The sequence below is a fragment of the Lathyrus oleraceus genome, chromosome 2, assembly GCF_024323335.1.
Source record: "Lathyrus oleraceus cultivar Zhongwan6 chromosome 2, CAAS_Psat_ZW6_1.0, whole genome shotgun sequence".
NCBI lineage: Eukaryota > Viridiplantae > Streptophyta > Magnoliopsida > Fabales > Fabaceae > Lathyrus > Lathyrus oleraceus.
Genome location: NC_066580.1, coordinates 42,646,671 through 42,669,177, shown reverse-complemented (window position 1 = coordinate 42,669,177; position 22,507 = coordinate 42,646,671).

The following is a 22,507-nucleotide window of genomic DNA, read 5'->3' as shown; positions in this document are numbered from 1 at the left end:
GTAGTGGTAGGGGGAGAAAAGGCTCTCCTGGTTAGCCATTTGTCTTCCTTTTCTTATATAGATGCTGACGATGAAGTTGGAACTCCGTTCCAAGCTTTATCTATTGCTGAGCCTACTAAGAAAGGAACTTCTTCATTTGCGTCCTATAAAGATGCTAAGTTGGCCATTGAGCATGGTGCAACTACTGGATTGGGGAAAATGATTAAGCTGGAAGACAACAAATCCCAGGCTGGAATAGGGTATTCTTCTGGCGTCTTCAATAAACATGGGTTGTTCAAGAATAGTGGATTCATCCACACTGGTCAAGACGAGGAAGCTGCTGTTATTGTAGAAGAGGATGCAGAGGAAGATTCTGGCAACTTTGTTATCCCTGGAGGGGTCTGCAATAATTGGGTCCCTGTTGATGTTCCAACAGTTATCCATAAGTCAAAGTAATGTTCATTGTGTTTAAAAAACCTCCTCCCATGCCAAAAGGCGGAGTGATGACATTGTTGGCTCATAAGTACAATGATATTTTCATTCAATAAATTCATGTTAAATGTTTGTTTTTCCAATTATTTTCCCTTTTCGCTTTTGCATGAAATTGGTGATCACATAAAACCCTAAAAATAAGAATAAAATCAATATTTTCATTTGCATAATGATTTGCCTTGTTTGAATTCTAAAATCTCTTTGTATCCAAAATCACTATGCAGGTTGATCAAACCCATTGAACATAATGATCCAACACCATCTCCCAACTTTGAGTTTCCTGTATTTGAGGCGGAAGAAGATGATGTTGAAGAGATTCCTGACGAGATCACCCGTCTACTTGAACACGAAGAGAAGATCATTCAGCCACATCTTGAGAATCTGGAAAGAGTCAACTTGGGGTCTGAAGATTGTGTTAGAGAAGTAAAGATTGGGGCACTCCTGGAAGGATCTGTTAAGAAGGGGTTGATTGAGTTGCTACGAGAATACGTCGATGTCTTTTCCTGGTCATATGAAGACATGCCTGGTCTGGATACTGACATCGTGCAACATTTCCTGCCTTTGAAGCCTGAGTGCGTGCCTGTGAAGCAGAAGCTCAGAAGAACTCATCCTGATATGGAAGTGAAGATCAAAGAAGAAGTTCAGAAGCAAATTGATGCGGGGTTTCTGGTGACTTCTACATATCCTCAATGGGTGGCCAATATTGTGCCCGTGCCTAAGAAAGATGGAAAAGTTCGAATGTGCGTGGACTATAGAGACTTGAATAAAGCTAGTCCGAAAGATGATTTCCCTCTACCACATATTGATATGTTGGTGGATAATACAGCTAAATTCAATGTCTTCTCATTTATGGACGGATTTTTCGGATATAATCAGATTAAGATGGCACCCGAGGATATGGAGAAGACAACATTCATCACACCTTGGGGAACATTCTGTTATCGAGTGATGCCCTTCGGTTTGAAGAACGCCGGAGCCACGTATCAACGAGCTATGACTACCTTGTTTCATGATATGATGCACAAGGAGATCGAGGTATATGTTGATGATATGATTGCAAAATCAAGAACGGAGGTTGAACATGTAGAGCACTTGTTGAAGCTTTTTCAGTGTTTGAGGAAGTATAAGCTCCGTCTGAATCCGAACAAGTGTACATTTGGAGTCCGTTCCGGTAAGTTATTGGGCTTTATTGTCAGCGAGAGAGGTATTGAGGTTGATCCTGCAAAGGTCAAAGCAATACAAGAAATGCTTGCGCCCAAAACTGAGAAGCAAGTCTGAGGTTTTCTTGGCCGCTTAAATTACATCTCCAGATTTATATCCCACATGACTGCCACATGTGCGCCAATATTCAAGCTCCTCCGGAAAGATCAGTCTCATGATTGGATCGAGGATTTCCAAAAAGCCTTTGACAGTATTAAAGAGTATCTGTCTAAGCCGCCGATTCTGTCTCCACCTGTGGAAGGGAGACCGTTGATTATGTATCTGACAGTTCTTGAAGACTTAATGGGTTGTGTCCTTGGTCAGCAAGACGAATCAGGGAAGAAAGAGTATGTTATCTACTACCTGAGTAAGAAGTTCACCGATTGTGAGTCTCGATACTCGATGCTTGAGAAAACATGTTGTGCTTTGGCTTGGGCTGCTAAGCGCTTACGCCAGTATATGTTGAATCATATGACTTGGTTGATATCCAAAATGGATCCAATCAAGTATATCTTTGAGAAACCTGCTTTAACTGGGAGGATTGCCCGTTGGCAGATGTTGTTGTCTGAGTATGATATTGAGTATCGAGCTCAAAAGGCTATAAAAGGTAGTATCTTGGCTGACCACTTGGCACATCAACCGATTGAGGATTATCAGTCAGTTCAATATGACTTCCCGGATGAGGAGATTATGTATTTGAAAATGAAAGATTGCGATGAGCCTGTAAGACCCCAATTTTGTCCCTAAGATCCCTCATGACATCATAACATTGCACTTGCATTGCCTCAAGGATCATTAACATCTTGGTTCCCTTTGCCTTTGGGTGTGGCCTTTTGTGAGTGGTTTGAGATCACCAAGTATGCTTGAATTATATATCATTGCTTTTTTATTTACTAACCAAAAGCACAAAAATATGTCACTAACATCTTTTATTTGTAGCTTAAGCAATCACCAGGTCAAGAGCTTCAAGGAGATCATTGGTACAAAGACATGGTCAAGAAGAGATGATAGCAAGCATGGTAATGGTTCCCAAATCTCTCGTCCATCAAATATTCCTCCCTAGTATCTCAATTCATCATTTTGATCAAATCAAGTCAAAGGGTTTGAGGTCTTGTTCTTCAAGAAACCCTAATTCATCTGTGCACCACAATGCCTTGCTCATGAAGCAATCTCAGCCCATGATCAAATACAATCCAGGGAAGTTCTTTAATTCATCATTTCATGCATATTTGAACTTAGTTGAGTGTCCTCAATCATCAATTCATCCAGATATGAGTCATGGACTTGAGAAGTTGATCAGCCAATTCATCTGACTATTTTGAAATGCACTGAGACCTAAATTTTTATGTGTTGGTCAAATGGAGATGATTCCAAAAGCAAAAATGTTCTTAAGGACAATATGAACACTTTTCATTTTCATCACAATTTGATTTGAAGCATGTAAGGTCATCATCCATTCCAAGACATTATAGGTCATTTTGACTGAAACCCTAATTTTGGGTCAACTTCCCAAGGACATAACTCATTCATTTTTTATGATTTTGAGGGGGGATCAAATGAATTGGAAATCTTAAGATGTCTACTCCAAATTTTATGTTGAGCAAAATTCCAAAATCTCAAAGGAAATACATGTGATAATGCAAGACATTATAGGTCCTTTTTGACCAAAGGCATTAAAAGGCAAAAAAAGTCCAACTTCAAGTGCCCATAACTCTTTCATCAAAAATCCAAATGATGCAAACTTTAAGTCCATTTTAATTGTCTTGAAAAGATATACAACTTTTATGTTGGAGGTTTTTCCATTTGAAGCTTGCATAATCAAAACAGAGGGACTTGAAAATTGGCCATATTTAGAAACCTTGCTTTGACATGTCATACACCTTGCACTTTAAACTCAAATTTCATAAATTTCCACACTTCAAATGGATTTTTGTCCAACATAACAATTGTTCCTTACATGAAGACCTTTCCAACCATTACTCACATGATCATGTTTGGATTTGGCAAATGGCATTTTCGAAGAAGGGAATATTTTGGTGCATTTATGGAAACTTGATTCAAACTTCATGCATAATCCAATTACATCATATCTGCACGTCCAAAACCAATATGCTGATGTTAAGCTTACCAAATCAATTAGATTTGGGCCCTCCATGCGCCTGTACAGGCCCATGCATGGAGGCCCTCTTCATTCATGCACATGAAATTTTCATGCATTGTCTTTGCCAATTGTTATATATAGAGTTGTTCAGCCTCACTCTTCCTCAACCTAATGGCGACAGAAATGCTGCACAATTGAATCCATAACCAGTACCAAAGAAGCTAGTTCATTTTTCTCTAAATTTTTCAGATCCAAAATTCAACTACATCTGGTTGAATCCTTGGATCTAAAGCTTCTAAACCTTCATCCTTCAACTCATTGATCTTCTGTTTTGGCAAAGAAAGCAAGGAATCGAGCTCAAGTTTCCAGAAATCAAGCTTACTCTTCAATTGGTATTTTCTTCGAATCTCATCATCCATTGACCTATTTGCTTGGATCTTGTGTTGGCTGAAGCCCTCTCAATAGAGGCATCATGATTATGTATTTAATTTTTGAAATCCATTGAGTTCATGATGAACACCACAGAACTTCCATCTCTAATTTCTCTCAATATAGAGATCTAGAGTGGAATTGAGTGGCACAGGGATGATGTACATCATCCCAGCTTTCTAAAGATGTATAGATCGTGCATTTTCATTAAGGTTTGGATCTCTGCAATTTTGGGCGGAAAATCCAAGCTCACCGGAGAAGACGGTGGCTCCGGTGGCTGTCCTATTGCCAGATGCATTGTGGACCCTTGGATTCATTTTCCAGATTTGATCTTGGCCTTTGATTGTTATGACTTTTATTTAATCTGTGTGTGGTTGCATTGACTTGGTCCTATGATGCGCACGCATGCCATTGCCTTCAGATCGTCCACGTCATTTAATGAAAGGAGATCTAACGCGCCAGGATTTTCCACATTTTCTAATTTCTGATTTTATTTTCTTTAATTCTATTTTATTTCAAAAATTCATAACTCTTTCATTTTTAATCCAAAAATTATGGGACCAATTGCATTAGTCTCCAAATAAATTCTATTTTTTATTTCTGATTTTTAATATTTTTTATTTTGTCATTTAATATTTTTTGTGAATTTTCTCTTTTCTAGTTATTTTTAATTCATTTTAAATAGTTTTTTATTTTCAAAAAATACAAAAATATTTTCCTAACCTATTTGAATAATGATGAATCTATGAAAAATATTCTCATCAATTTTTAAATTGATTTGAGATTTATTTGAGATTTTAGTTCAATTAGGTTATTTTTATTCATTTTTAATTGATTAAAAATAGTTTCTGACTTTTAAAAATGCTGAATTTTTTTGTCAAACTTTGTTTGACCTTGTTGAACTTAGGATAAATCACTTGGACTTTTCAAAGTTGATTTGAAGTGATTTTGAAGTTTGACCTTTCTTTTATTCTTAATTCAACTTTAATTTTAAATATTAAAAATGCCAAAAATATTTTGTTCATTTCTTGACTTCCAATCTTCATCTCACTTCTGTTTTTGATTGTTTGACTTTGACTTTCAATGTCATTGGTCAACATATGATGATTGGTACATTCTATTTCATTTAATGCATTTGTATTTTTGCCTTCTTTTATTTCTCTTATTCATCTCCTTCTTCTTCTTCTTTTTTCTTTTTGATCAATGAGTTGAAGGTTGATAAGTTAGCATTGATTAGGGAGACTTCATCTTCCTTGATTCAAATCTAATTCATCTTGATCAATTAATCAAGTGAATGGCTTTGCATTAAGGATAGGTTGTTTTCTAAATCATGCAAAAGGCTTAAACCAATACAAGATCAATTCTCATTTTCTTTTTGGCATGGCAAGTTGTTGGAACTTGGTTCACTAATCAAGACTTCTAACTTGTGTTGTTGCCTACATTATTATTGACCGGCCTCAGATAGTTGTGACTTCTACATATGTCCAATTACGATTGCTTAACATAGCGCTAAATTTGCCTTATGGCACACTAACTACTAACACTAACCATTAACAATTAACATTTACCTTTTGCTCTTTACCTTTATGCAATTTAATATTCTTGCACATATCATCCATTTGCTTTTCCCTTTGCTCACTTGAGCACATGTTTATGTTAATGCCATTTTCCTTTTGCTCACTTGAGCACATAATTGTGTATATATTATTATGCTTGTGTTTTGTTTTGATTATTGTGAACCAAATGCAAAGAAATGGACTTATTTTCTAGGACTTTCCCTATGCAAAGAATGGAGAATTGGACTTAGATTCTAGGACCTTCCTTATGCAAATTTGGAGTAAATGGACCTTAATGATGAAGATGGATTAGAAGGACCAAATCTCTAAACTCACTCTTGTCCATTCTTGATTTACTTCATGGAGCTTTTGATGTGTTTGCTTTTGTGCTAGGGAATTCTATGAGAGCTCAAATTGGAATACCATTTCCATGCTCATCCAAAGTGAAAGACACAAGATACATTGAGGATCTCTTAGAAGACTTTTTTGATTGCTTATGCTTTGTGTGATTACTTATTCAAAAGGATGGGAGCTACTTGGATCATCAATATGATCTCAAAAGAAGGACTCCATTGTGGTTTTGTTTCTCTTTTCCCTCACTTCTTGTATGCTTAGGATCTTAGCCCTTCTTCTTCTTCTCTCCACTCTAACCCAAGCCAAAACCTTTTGTGCAAACATTTAACATTTGTTTTCAACATTAGAAACCTAAGCCTTATGCTTTTGATTTTCAAACTTTCTTTTCATAATACTTATTTTGAATTGAATCTTTAAGTCAACTTTGACCATTTTGTATATACTTCTAAGTGGTAAATATAATCCATTCAAATGTCTTTTTGTGGTTTCAATGGCCACTTTCTAATCAAAACTTTTTCATAACCTTTAGCTATTAGGTTTGAGTTATCTTTGTGGTAGATGTAATACTCACCTATATCCTTAGTGATGGACAATGAGTCTTCCATGCTTATTATAGGGTTAACCCCTCACTAGCATGTTGAAGCTATCCTCACATGGTGGATTTGTGGTTTTAGGTTGAGTTTTCTCCCTTGGATAACAAAAGACCTTAAGGCTTTTGGACCAATCAATTCACCAACTTGTTTTGAGATTTTTACCCCGAACTACGAGGTTTTGATCCTAATCTTTTTATAAGATGGTATGTAGGCAATGGGTTTACCCATCCAAACACAAAATGTAAATAAACTTGTATATTCTCTTCTCATCTCTTCAATCATGTTTGCACAAACAAAATTTTCACAAAAACAACAACCTTGCAACAAGTGTGAAAAGGGCTCCCTAGGAGTACCTGGGATGTTTTGGGTGCCTAACACCTTCCCATTGCATAACCAACCCCCTTACCCAGATCTTTGTTTCTCTTTTACTAGTTTTTGTTAAAACTTTTAGGTTTTTGTTCGCTTTCTAACCATTCCTTTGGATAAATAGAAGTGCGGTGGCGACTCGACTTGTATGATTTACCTTGGATTTAGTCAATATCTCTAATGGTAACGAATACCCCGCTACAGAGCCTACGCTCGATGAGGGGCCAGAGCCCGGTTCCCGATGGAGCATGGTGTTTGATGGCGCTGTAAATCAATATGGAAATGGTATTGGGGCAGTGATTATTACTCCTCAGGGCACATATTTTCCTTTTACAGCAAGGCTAACTTTCAAATACACGAATAATATGGCTGAGTATGAGGCCTATATTATGAGATTGGAAGAATGTATTGATCTTAGGATCAAACATCTTGATGTTTATGGTGATTCGGCTCGTGTTGTTAATAAGATTAAGGGTGAATGGGAGACGAATCAGCCTGGCCTCATCCCATATAGAGATTATGCGAGGAGGATTTCAACGTTCTTTACTGAAGTTGACTTCCATCATATTCCTCGAGATGAGAATCGGATGGCAGATTCTCTTGCTACACTTGCTTCAATGATTGTGGTTAGACTTTGGAATGAAGTTCCCAATATCACTGTGATGCGCTTGGACAGACCAACTCATGTATTTTCAGTAGAGGAGGTGCAAGATGACAAGCCATGGTATTATGATATCAAGTGCTTTCTTCAGAACCAGATTTACCCACCTGGAGCATCTGTGAAAGATAGGAAGACTTTGAGAAGATTATCAGGTAGTTTCTACCTCAATGGCGATGTGCTTTACAAGAGGAATTTTGACATGGTTTTGCTCAGATGTGTGGATAGACACGAAGCAGACCTGTTAATGACTGAGGTCCATGAGGGTTCATTTAGTACTCATTCCAATGGACATGCCATGGCTAGAAAGATGCTGAGAGCAGGCTACTATTGGCTGACAATGGAGTTTGACTATTGCAAATATGTGAAGAAATGCCATAAGTGTCAGATTTATGCGGATAAGATTCATATTCCCCCGACACTTCTGAATGTGATTTCATCACCATGGCCTTTCTTCATGTGGGGAATTGATATGATTGGCATGATAGAGCCGAAAGCGTCCAACGATCACAGATTTATTCTCGTAGCAATTGATTACTTCACCAAGTGGGTCGAAGCGGCGTCATATGCAAACGTAACCAGGAAGGTGGTTGTGAAGTTTATCAAGAATTAACTCATATGCCGTTATGGTTTCCGGATAAGATCATTACTGACAATTGATCTAACTTGAACAACAAGATGATGAAAGAGTTGTGTAGCGAGTTCAAGATAGCACATCATAATTCTTCTCCTTATAGACCCAAGGTGAATGGGGTTGTTGAAGCTGCTAATAAGAATATCAAGAAGATTATCCAGAAGATGGTTGTTACGTACAAAGATTGGCATGAGATGCTGCCATTTGCCTTGCATGGGTATCGTACATCTGTCCGCACTTCAACAGGGGCAACCCCTTTTTCTCTTGTTTACGGCATGGAGGTTGTACTCCCAGTAGAGGTGGAGATCCCATCCATGAGAGTCTTGATGGAAGCCAAGTTGACTGATGCTGAATGGGTTCAGAGTCGTTATGACCAACTGAATTTGATTAAGAGAAGAGATTGACTGCCATGTTTCATGGTCAATTATATCAGCAAAGGATGAAGAAAGCCTTTGATAAGAAGGTCAAGCCTCGTGTGTTCCGAGAAGGTGACCTTGTGCTCAAGAAAGTCTTGTCTTTCGCGCTCGATTCCAGGGGCAAGTGAACTCCAAACTATGAAGGTCCATATGTTGTTAAGAGAGCCTTTTCAGGCGGTGCATTGATACTAACGACTATGGATGGGGAGGATTTCACTCATCCTGTGAATTCAGATGCAGTCAAGAAATACTTCGCCTAAAATAAAAACAGAATAGCTCGCTAAGTTGAAAACCCGAAAGGGCGGCTTAGGCAAAAATGAGCGTCTCGGTGGATTGAAAACTCGAAAGGGCGATCCAGGAAAAAGTTAGAGACATAAAAAATGAATATGTATCCCGCTAGATTGAGCGCCTCACCCTGGGGGCAATCTAGGCAAAAATTAGGGATTTGGCAAGTAACTGCATCCTGACAAGACTTTGTTCTACAAGCTATCATCTGTCAGAGATTCTCGCTCAGTCATCGTCAACTGAAGCTTCAAATACATTGGATTCAGAGTTGGTGGAGAAATGGTCATTATGTTCAATGTAGCCCTTTTCCAATATATATCACCAATTTCAAATTTGTAAAGACCTATGGAGTCTCGCCATTTGCAGACTACCATCCCATCAAATAAATTTAAGCCTTTATCCAATTCTTTGCACTCTTATGTGTTTCTGTTCAACAAATGTTTTGCATGTTTTAATTGAGAAATATCATTGCTTTAAATAAATAAATTTTTCATAATTTGTTTTTAAACAAAGTGAACATTCACAATGACGAAAGGATACTTGGGATGTCTTCAGTGCTCTCCCAAAGATGGTATGATTCCCAACAGGGTAAGGCATTTGTTCATATTCCCCACATGATTGTATCCTCTTCCTTCAGAGCCTGTTTGTGTTTTCCTCCCAAGCAGAGTGGTTGGTGAAGATACTCATCCTTCTTCCCTTCAGCAGAGTAATGATCCTTCCTCCTCAGCAGATGTGATTTCGTCAGTAATAGTATATATGGTGGTGACCCTGGAAACTTCTTATTGGTGTTTGTTCCCCACAAAGTTCCACCCTCCCCTCTGATGATTTCCCCAGTAAAGTTGATTCTATGGCAGGTTTTATCTGTGTGTTGATCCTGTCTCTGGCTGGAGAGGTTGATGCTCATCCCTCTGCAGGAATCTTTGTTTCCTGGTATCTCTTGCCCCCATCAGATTGGATGTTCTCCAGTGGGCCTGGCTTTCTCTCTCGAGATGTAGTACCGGATGTTTGTTGATCGTTGGACCTGTTTGTGTTAGATATGTCTGTTTTGTCAGCATTCATCATACATAAACCACGCATATATGCATAATTTTGACATTCAAATATTCATGTCGCATTATTTGCCATAAATACCTTTGATTGTTGTCTCCAGCTATTTGGTGATACATATTTCCCCAAGCATATGTTTGTGCCTGATCTCCCAATGTAGAGTCATCCCCATAAGTAGAAAGGGTTTATCCTTTCCTCCATATTCCCCATTGAGTTATGCCCTCGTGGATGATTGTTGTTTCTGTTACCTCCCAACACATGTATTAGGATGGAGTTCCTCCTGAGTTATATCCTCATAGGGATGAGTCTTGTTTCTTCGTGTCTCTCTAGTTTGTTCCTAGATTGGCTTCTTGTGGTTATCCTTGCACTTCCCCGTTAGTTTAGATGAATGATTGCTCAGTAACCAGTAATTGTCCATCTTTTCCCCGGCGGAGTCTGTGGTTTTCTACCCTCATACCGGTAGTTGTAAACCCTATTTTATCCCCTTACAGAGTTAACCTTATTTTTGTTCATCCTAACCGATGACGGTTACTCTTCCGTGGTTTTCTACCCAGTATCCGATAGACGTAATCCCCTCCTAGTCGGTTATCTTTATCCAATATTCGGTATGGATATTCCTTCACCTTTTGAGCATATCTCCCAGTAACCGCTGATATATCTCCCAGATCATTGCCTTTGTCAATGTATCCTCAGCGGGTTATTACCTTCTGTTGGTAATGATTGTTTCTCCCTTTGATTGGTCATCATTTTTATACCTAGTATTCGGTATCCCGATGCCCTTTCCTTTCGGTTGATTTATCCTTTATTAACCCAGTGACCGGTTGTGGATAATCTTCCATGCGAGTATGTTATCTACGTTCTGACGGTAATAGATAATATATCTCATGCACTCTTTGGTCGAAGTCTTTTGGTCTTCCCCAGTCGAGTAAGATTCGTATCCCCTTTTTGCGGAGTCGAATGCCCATCCTGAAATTGAGTTTGCTTTTTAGCCCTCTTTTAGATGATGAGTGTCTTGGAAATATTCCCCAATTCACGCCTTGGTTGGTCACCTATTATATGCCCAGTAACCGGTATCCCTGGTGTTCCTTCCCCTCTGCTCCCTATTATGACTTTCGTCCCCTGTGGAGTCAGATTTCCCTGAGTTGAAATACACCTTGTCAGGTCTTCCTCAGATGATTTTGGATGTTTGATATCTATCACCATCATACCGGTCTTAGATATTCATTCTCCCTGAGCGTGTTGTTCTCTCACCCTTATACCGGTGTTGCGATCACATGTCTCCTTGAGCTTATTACCCAGTAACCGGTAATACCTCACCCTGTTGTTTCCTCAGATGAGTCCTGTTTGGACATTCCTCAGCAAAGCCCCTTAGTGAATTTTCCCCATCTGAGTCCGGATTTTCATCCGAAGTATCCTTTGTGGATAGTTTGGCTGTATTGACATATTTCCCCAATACATGCACCTTCGAGTCAGCTCGAGTCTTTCCATTGATTTATTTTCATGGAATTCTTCTCCTGTCTCTCAGCAAGTTCTAAGTCGTGACCTTGTCACGTATTTTATTCCCTCTCTTATCCCCCATTAGAGTCCCCAGAGTCTCTACCCCATTGAGTATATTACTCATATGGATTGTCAGTTTCTCCTGATTTCTTTTCTCTTTGTGGACACATATCCCCACAGATTATTATCTTTTGCATACATGCATTTGCATCATGAGGTCTCTTAGGGACCAAAATTCGTCTCTTTGTTATTATTTAAGCCCATTCTACCTCGTCGAGACGAAGATTTTAACCTTCACTTCTCCGGCTAGAATGACCTTAAATAGGGGCATCTGTAAGACCCTAATTTTGACCCTAAGATCCCTCATGGCATCATAATATTGCATTTGCATTGCCTCAAGGATCATAAGCATCTTGGCTCCTTACCTTTGGGGTGGGATCTCTTGTGAGTTGGTTTGAGATCACCAAGCATGTTTGAATTGTATACTATTGCTTTTCTCATTTTATTTACTAACCAAAAGCACAAAAATATGTCACTAACATCTCTTGTTTGTAGCTTGAGCAGTCACAAGGTCTAAAGCTTCTAGGAGATCCTATGTGCATTGATATGGCCAAGAGAAGGTGAAAGAAAGCATGGCAATGGTTCCCAAAGCTCTCATCCATCAAATATGCTCCCAAGTATCTCAATTCATCATTTTAATCAAAGCAAATCAAAGGTCTTGAGGTTTGCTTCCCAAGGAAATCCTAATTCATCTGTTCATCAACTGTGCCTTGCTTATGAAGCAACCTCAACCCATGGTCAAATACAACCAAGGGAATTTCTTTAATTCATAATTTCATGCATATTTGAACTTATTTGAGTGTCCTCAATCATCAATTCATAAATATATGAGTTTTGGACTTGAGAAGTTGATCAGTCAATTCATCTGACTATTTTGAAATACACTGAGACCTAACTTTTTATGTGTTTGTCAAATGGATATGACCCCAAGAGCCAAAATGTTCTTAAGAACCATATTAACAACTTTCATGTTCATCAAAAATTGATTTGAAGCTTGGAAGGTCATCATCCATTCCAAGACATTATAGGTCATTTTAACTGAAACCCTAATTTTGGGTCAACTTCCCAAGGACATAACTCCTTCATGTTTTATGATTTTTAAGTGAGACAAAATTAATTGGAATTCTTGAGATGTCTAATTAAAATGTTATGTTGAGCAAAATCTCAAAATCTCAAAAGAAATACATGTGATAATGCAAAACATTATAGGTCACTTTGGACCAAATGCATTGAAATGTGAAAAATTCCAACTTTAAGTTCCCATACCTTCTTCATCCAAAATCCAAATGATTCAAAATTTAAGTCCAAATTGATTTCCTTGAAAATATCTACAACTTTCACGTCGAAGATTTTGTCATTTGGAGCTTGCATCATTGAGATAGAAGGACTTGAACTTTGGCCAATTTTCAAAATCTCACATATGCATGTTTTACACCCTACACTTCAAGTCCAATTTTCATTAATTTCCAAGGCCTAAATGGAGTTTTGATCAACATAAAAAATGATCCTTATATAATAAGCTTTCCAACCATTACTCATGAGGTGGTGTTCCTATTTTTAACATGGCATTTTCGAAGACTTGAATGTTATAGTGCATTTTTTGAAAATCATTTCAATCGCCTTGCATGAGCCAATACAGTCCAATCTGCACGTCCATTCTACTTACATCATGCATTGGCTTTCATTTCCAGTTGGAATTGGGCCCTCCATGCGCCTGTACAGGCCCATGCATGGAGGCCTTTTCCATCCATGCACGTGATTTTTTCATGCATTCAGCATTGCTTCTCCTATAAATACCATGCCTTGGCTTCATAATTTCTCAACCTTAAGGCGCCCCAATTGCTGTTGAACTGAAATCCTAGCCATCACTAAAGGAACTAATCCATTTTTCTCCAAATTTTTCAGATCTGAATTTTGATTTCATTGATCAATTTTCAGATCTCAAAGTTCCTAAACCTTCTCTCCTTGATCCATAGTTTCTACTGTAAGCAAAAGCATCCAAGGATTGTGACTCAAAGCCTTGCAATTCAAAGGTTTACTTCAACTGTTAATTGCTTCGAATCAGCTTGTATAGTGTTCTATTTTCATTGTTGTTTTGTGATCTGAAGTCATCTGCATAGAGGCAACATTGCTATGCTTTTAATTTTTGAAAATCATGAAGTTCATATGAACATCACAGAATTTCCACTTCTGATTTCTCTCAATATAGAGATCTAGAATGGAATTGAGTGGTACAGGGGTGATGTACATCACCTCAGCTCTCGATTGATGCCTGGATCGTGCCATTTGGTTACCATTTTAGTTTCTGCAAATTTTGACTTGGCCAGAAGTTGGCCGAAGAAGACGGTGGCGCTGGTCACCGTCTGGTCTCCAGATTCAATCAGATTCTAGGCCGTGTGATGATCCACGTCAATTAATGAGAGATCATCCAATGGCTCACGCTTTTTCTCTTTTTCTATTTTCTGATTTTATTTTCCTTTTATTATTTTAATTCCATTTTATTTCAAAAATTCATATCTCTCTCATTATTGGTCCAAAAATTATGAGACCAGTTTCATTCTTCTCCTTTTAATTTCTACTTTCCAAAAATGATTTTTAATATTTTTTATTTTATCATTTGATATTTTTTAGTAATTTTCTCTTTTCTGGTTATTTTTAATTCATTTAAAATAGTTTTTGATATTCAAAAAATACAAAACTATTTTTCCAACTCTTTGAATGATGATAGATCTATGAAAAATATTCTTATCAATTTATTAATTGATTTGAGATTTATTTGAGATTTTAGTTCAATTAGGTTATTTTTATGCATTTTTAATTGATTTAAAATAGTTTCTGACTTTTAAAAATGCTGAAATTTTTTGTCAAACTTTGTTTGACCTTGTTGAACTTGGGATAATTCACTTGGACTTTTCAAAGTTGATTTGAAGTGAATTTGAAGTTTGACCTTTCTTTATTATTTTAATTCAAGTTTTATTTTAATATTAAAAAATGCCAAAAATATTTTATTTGTTTCTTGACTTCTAATCTTCATTTTGCTTCTATTTTCTATTGTTTGACCTTGGTCTTCTCTATCTTGGGTCAATGCTTGTTGATTAATACATACCATTTCCATTAATGCATTTTAATTCTTCTTCTTCTTCTTCTTCTTTTTTCTTTTTTTGACCAATGAGTTAAAGATTGGTGGTTAGCATTGATACATGGAGGTTTAATCTTCCTTGATTCAAATCTAATTCATCTTGATCATGGATCAAGTGAATGGCTTTGCATTAAGGATATGTTGCTTCCTAAATCATGCAAAGAACCTAAATCAATACAAGATCATTTCTAATCTTCTTTTTGGCATGGCAAGTGGTTGGAGTTTGATTCACTAATCAAGACCTCTAACTTGTGTTGTTGCCTACATTATTATTGACCAGCCTCAGATAGTTGTGACTTCTACATAAGTCCAATTACGATTGCTTAACATAGCGCTAAATTTGCCTCATGGCACACTAACTATTAACACTAACCATTAACCATTAACATTTAATTCTTGCTCTTTACATTTATGCAATTTATTATTCTTGTACATATTATTTATTTGCTTTTTCCTTTGCTCATTTGAGTACATGTTTATGTTAATGCAATTTTCCTTTTGCTCACTTGAGCACATAATTGTGTATATATCATTGTGCTTATGTTTTGTTTTGATTGTTATGGACCAAAATGCAAAGAAATGGACAAATGGACTTAGTTTCTAGGACATTCCCTATGCAAATTGGAGTAAAAGGACCTTAATGTTGAAGATGGATTAGGAGGACCAAACCTCTAAACTCACTCTTGTCCATTCTTGATTTACTTCATAGAATTCTTTGATGTGTGTGCTTTTGTGTTAGGGGATCCTATGAAAGTTCAAATTGAAGAACCATTGCCATGTTCATCCAAAGTGAAAGATACAAGAGACATTGGGGATCTTCTAAGAGCTTGATTGATTATGTTGATTGCTTGAGCTTACACTTATTTTGCTTGCATATTCCAAAGGATGGGAGCTACTTGGATCATCAATATGATCTCAAGAGAGGAACTCCATTTGTGGTCTTATTTCTCATCCCTCATCTCTTGTATGATTAGGACTTTAGCCATTCTTCTTCTTCCCTTCACTCCAACCCAAGCCAAAACTTTTGTGCAAACATTGAACATTTATTTTCAAACATTAGAAACCTAAGTCTTATGCTTTTGATTTTCCAACTTCTTTTCATAACACTTATTTTGAATTGAACTTTTAAGTCAACTTTGACCATACTTTGTAAATACTTTTCATTGGTAAATACCACTCATTCAAATACCTTTTTTGTGGTTTCAATGGCTGAAATTCTGGTATCAGATATGAGATGTCGAAGGTAATGTCACGACAATAATATGTGTTAACACACAATGGATAAAAAATACATAATGGTAAAGCAAATAACACAAGCAATTGTTAACCCAGTTCGGTGCAACTCACCTACGTCCGGGGGCTACCAAGCCAGGAAGGAAATTCACTAAAATAGAATTAGTTCAAAGACTCTCCGTACACTTCAACAAGTTACAGTCTTTTTTACCTAATCTCTACCCGTGCAATTTCTACCTAAGCACCCTTAGATATGAGAACCCACTCACTTCCCTACAATCACACACCAGTGATTTTAAACAACAATCCCTTGTGAAAAGAAAATACTTTTCAATTACACACTCATGATTTTACTTCACAGTTTCAATCAAGAAGACACACTCTTGATCTTGCTTCACAGTTTTGATCAAGAAGACACACACTCTTGCTTAACAGCTTTAGAGTGACAAATTACAACCACAAATCAGTCCAATTCAATCATCAATGGATGACTTGAATGACCTACAAGTCTTACGACTAAACAGACACAAACCCTAGCTCTCTCTCTATATTTCGCTCAGTATTGGTTGTGTGTTCAAACAGGTTTTCTAAGTCCCTTTTTATAGAAGCTTTCAGTTGGGCTTGGACATCTTGAAAACCCTAAATCTATTTTCCAATCAAATCTTTTTATAACAGTTGCTTAGATCTCCTTGTAAAATAAGTAAATCTGGTTGTAATCCATGATTGAATGCGCCAGCTAATCATATCTTCAATCATACAAAGATTGCCATTAATTGTGCAATCACAAAACACCAGACATTCATACTGAATATTCTGTGAACAGGATGTCATGACATCGGGTCTGACATCCTGGAAAAATCCTGCATAATCCAATAATTCCTTTTATAACTTCCAGCAGGTACAGCCATATCAGATGACATGACCTTGTGTATGTCATCTGAAACAATCCTGCATGAACATGTCTTTCATTTAAGATCCAGCGGGTACATCCAATATCAGAAGCCTTGTCATTGTATGTGGCATTCTGAAACAATCCTGCATGAACATGTTCTTGAACTCCAACAGGTACATAGGATATCTTATGTTAAGACATCACACATAACATCTTGTGAACACTCTTTGTTTTACCAAAATTGCTGCCAACACTTAGAATCAACAAACTCCCCCTTTGGCAAATTTTGGCTAAAACATATATCTGTCCTTTTTGTTCACAAGGTAAACTATCAGCAGTTAAACAACTTAACAGTAGTTTAATCAGTAGCAGAAGCAAAAACAATTACTAGCTATGGCTACTAGTAATACACACATGCACAAGGGTACTTCTCCTCCCCCTAAATCTGTGCAACAAACAGAATAACTAGTTATGGATGTAACTAGTAAGACACACAAATCCACAAGGGTACTCCTTCTCCCCCTAAGTCTGTGCACACAACAAACAGCCTCCATGAACATAACAGCTACTGTAACTCCAGCACATGTACCTGCCAGAATGTCATTCTGACATCTGCTTCAACAATACTACCTGTGCACCATATCAGACATCCTCTTTGACATCTGTAAACAGAATAACATTTTGTTTTAACACCTGTGCACTTCATCTCACAACTTCCACAACAGCTTCCATATCAGCACTTCTCCCCCTTTTTAGTCAAAATTGACCAAAGGTGACCTTTTTCAAAATCAATAAAACTTTAATCTTTCAAACATCAGCATCAGATTAGCTTCCAGCCACACAGTCTAGTCCTTGCCACAGCACAGTTTACCCAGTCAAAAATATCCTCTGGGATAACCACAAACTCTTTTACTTGCTATAGGTTCTCATGAACACAAATCCCTAACTTCCCCCTTAAACATTCAAATTGATTGGCATCAAAGCTTTAGTGAAAATGTCTGCTAGTTGCTTTTCAGTAGTAACATGCTCTAAAGTTATGATCTTCTCTTCTACAAGTTCTCTGATGAAGTGATGACGAATGTCAATGTGCTTTGTCCTGCTATGTTGAATAGGATTTTTGGAAATATTTATGGCACTCAGATTATCACAGTATAATGTCATGACTTCTTGTGTGACATTGTATTCAGACAACATCTGCTTCATCCATACCAGTTGAGAACAACTACTCCCAGTTGTTATGTATTCAACTTCAGTAGTGGATAAAGATACACAGTTTTGTTTCTTGCTAAACCATGAAATCAAATTGTTCCCCAAAAAGAAGCATCCCCCATATGTGCTTTTCCTATCATCAGTACTTCCAGCCCAGTCAACATCACAGTAACCAGTCAACATGGATCCAGATCCATGAGTATACAACATCCCATAGTCACTGGTGCCATTGACATATTTCAGTATTCTCTTCACTTGGTTTATGTGACTGACTTTTGGTTCAGCTTGATACCTAGCACAAACACCTACAGCAAATGCAATGTCAGGTCTGCTTGCTGTGAGATATAGCAGACTTCCTATGATGCTTCTGTATAGACTCTGATCTACACTGACACCATTTTCGTCTTTGGAGATTTTCACATGAGTGGGAGCAGGTGTCCTTTTATGGCTTGTATTTTCCATTCCAAACTTCTTCACAATGTTCTTGGCATACTTGCTTTGAGATAGAAAGATAGAGTCTTCCATCTGTTTGACTTGTAGCCCAAGAAAGTAGGTCAGTTCTCCAACAAGGCTCATCTCAAACTCAGATTGCATTTGTCTAACAAAATGTTCAACCATCTGTTCTGACATCCCACCAAAAACAATGTCATCTACATATATTTGTGCCACCATGAGCTTTCCTCTCATTCTTCACAAACAGAGTTTTGTCAATCCCTCATTTCTTGTATCCATTGTCAGTGAGGAACACTGTGAGTCTCTCATACCAAGCCCTGGGAGCTTGCTTCAACCCATAGAGGGCTTTCTTTAATCTGTACACATGTTGTGGAAGATTTGGATCTGTGAATCCTTTAGGTTGTTCAACATATACTTCTTCATTTAAGTAGCCATTCAGGAAGGCACTTTTTACATCCATTTGAAACAGCTTGAATTTCAGAATGCATGCCACTCCAAGCAATAGTCTAATGGACTCAAGGCGAGCTACATGAGCAAATGTTTCATCAAAGTCTACTCCTTCAACTTGAGTATATCCTTGAGCTACTAATCTAGCTTTGTTTTTAGCAACAACCCCTTGTTCATCAGATTTATTCTTATATACCCACTTTGTTCCTATGACATTTACTCCTTCAGGTCTAGGAACCAATTCCCATACTTCATTCCTCTTGAATTGGCCTAACTCCTCTTGCATTGCATTGATCCAGAACTCATCAGTCAAGGCTTCCTTGATATTTCTGGGTTCAATCTTTGACACAAAGCAGCCATGTGAGATCACTTCCCTTGATCTAGTAGTGACTCCTTTATCTGGATCTTCTATGATAAGATCTTTGGGATGATCCTTCTGAATTCTGATAGAGGGTCCCTTGTTGATTTTGTCATCTTCAGGTTCAGCTTGAGGAGGTTCTTCTTCCTTATTTTTGTCTGAGAGGTCAACTGGAGAATCATTCAAAGATGTCTCAACATCGTCTGTGACATCCGTCTGTTGGTCATCAACCACAACATTAATGGATTCCATCAATACATTAGTTCTGGAATTAAAGACCCTGTAAGCTCTGCTGTTTGTTGAATAGCCCAGAAATATTCCTTCATCACTTTTAATTTTGACAACAGGACTTTCTTTTTCCCTTTGAAGTTTCAAACAAAGCTCCTTAAAGACTTCAAATACATCAGATTTTTCTCTTATAAAATTGATCCAGGTGTATCTGGAGAAATCATCCACTACCACATATGCATATTTCTTCCCACCAAGGCTTTCTACTTGCATGGGTCCCATCAAGTCCATATGAAGTAGTTCCAGGACTTTGGTAGTTGTGTCATGTCTAAGCCTCTGGTGTGACATCCTTGTTTGTTTTCCAATCTGACATTCTCCATAGAGTTTTCCCTCATCAATCTTTAAGTTGGGAATTCCTCTAACAGCTTCAACTGGTATGATCCTTTTCATACCTTTAAGGTGCAGATGGCCCAATCTTTGATGCCATATCTTCACTTCTTCTTCTTTGGCTAAGGTACACATTGAGGAGTATCCAGTTTCTTGAGAGCTCCACATGTAGCAGTTGTCTTTGGACCTAACTCCCTTCATGATTACTTTATTTTCTTTGTTAGTAATCAGACATTCAGTTTTGGTGAAGTTTACATTCAGACCTTGATCACACAGTTGACTGATGATTATAAGATTAGCAATTAATCCCTTAACAAGTAGGACATCATCAAGGTCAGGAACTCCAGGGAAATCCAGCCTACCCATTCCCTTGATTTCCCCCTTTGCACCATCACCAAAGGTAACATAACTCATGGCATGAGGATGAAGTTCAGTTAGCAGATTTTTGTTCCCAGTCATATGTCTGGAGCAACCACTGTCAAAATACCAATCTTCTTTGGCTGAAACTCTGAGGGAAGTGTGTGCTATTAGACTTGTGACCTTTGTCTTAGGAGCCCATTTCTTTTTGTTGACAGTCTTGTGATGCTTGGACCTTGATTGGTATTGAGTCTGAACAGGGCCAGGATAGCCACATAGCTTATAGCAGAAGGGCTTTAGGTGGCCAAATTTTCCACAGTATTGGCATTTCCATCTTTGATGCTTCCCTTTTTGCTATTGTGACATCTGATGTGACATCTCAGGTTTGCTTTTAACATGGCTGCACTTAGGTTTGAATTTTGGTTTGCAACCAGTGTAACTGCACTCAACCTTGAATCCAATACCAGATTTGTTTCCTGTTATTTGGCCAGTCTGGAGAATCTTGTCTAAGATGGCAGATCCATTATTAAGCATTCTTACATACTTAGTTATCTCATCTAGTTTGGAATTCAAGAATACATCTCCCACCTTCAATTTTGAGATGGTTTCCACAAGCTCTTCCTTTTCATTTTCCAGCTGAGTTGTCACTTTCTTCTGGCTCTCAACTTGTCTGCACACTCCTGCACTTCTGTGGCACAACTCTTTAAGGGTTCTTTCATCATAAATTGACTCTTCCTCAGACCCCCATCTTCCTGTCAGTGCAGTCACATGGTTTGTAGCTTCTTCAGTTTCACTTCCATCAGACCAAGAGGCCACAAGACTCCTCTTTTGTTTCTTGAGGTAGGTCCCACATTCAGTTTTAATATGACCATACCCATTACACTCATAGCACTTAACTTCTTTGGGTTTTTCTTCAGACTTTGGTTTCTTACCAAAGTTGTTGGATTTACTGATGTCAGATGTGATGTTCTTGACATTTCCCTTTGCTCTCACATCTACCCTTTTTATCAGTCTGTTGAACTGTCTTCCCAGCATTGCTATCTCATTTTCCAGGTCTTCATCAATATCTTGACCACCTTCCTCATCTTCCTCTTCAGTGTTTGACATAAATGCTATGCTCTTGGCTTTCTTTTCAGCTCCATCACATATTCCCATCTCAAATGTTTGGAGGGATCCAATTAGCTCATCAACTCTCATATTTGAGATGTCTTGAGATTCTTCTATGGCTGTTACTTTCATAGCAAATCTCTTGGGGAGTGATCTGAGTATTTTTCTTACTAACTTTTCATCTGACATCTTCTCACCCAAGGCTCCAGAGGCATTGGCAATTTCAAGGATACTCATGTAGAATTTATGAATATTTTTATCTTCTTTCATTCTTAAGTTTTCAAACTTGGAGGTGAGCAGCTGAAGTCTAGACATCTTTACCCTAGAGGTGCCTTCATGAGTGGTCTTGAGAATGTCCCAAGCATCTTTGGCCACTTCACAGTTGTTTACCAGCCTGAAAATATTCTTGTCTACCCCATTGAATATAGCATTCAATGCTTTAGAGTTTCCAAGAGCAAGATCATCCTCTTCCTTGGACCATTGTTCTTCAGGTTTCTTCTCAGTAGTGGCTTCTCCTTCTTTAGTAATGACAAGATGCACCCAACCTGTTAACACAGCTTTCCAAGCCTTGTTATCAAGGGATTTCAGAAACGCTACCATCCGAGGTTTCCAATTGTCATAGTTAGAACCATCCAAAATTGGTGGCCTATAAACAGATCCTCCATCTCTCTCCATTGTACCAGAAAGTATTGCCCCTAGATCTCACCCAGAACCAGAGCAGGATGCCTGCTCTGATACCAATTGAAATTCTGGTATCAGATATGAGATGTCGAAGGTAATGTCACGACACTAATATCTGTTAACACACAATGGATAAAAAATACAGAATGGTAAAGCAAATAACACAAGTAATTGTTAACCCAGTTCGGTGCAACTCACCTACGTCTGGGGGCTACCAAGCCAGGAAGGAAATTCACTAAAATAGAATTAGTTCAAAGACTCTCTGTACACTTCAACAAGTTACAGTCTTTCTCACCTAATCTCTACCCGTGCAATTTCTACCTAAGCACTCTTAGATATGAGAACCCAC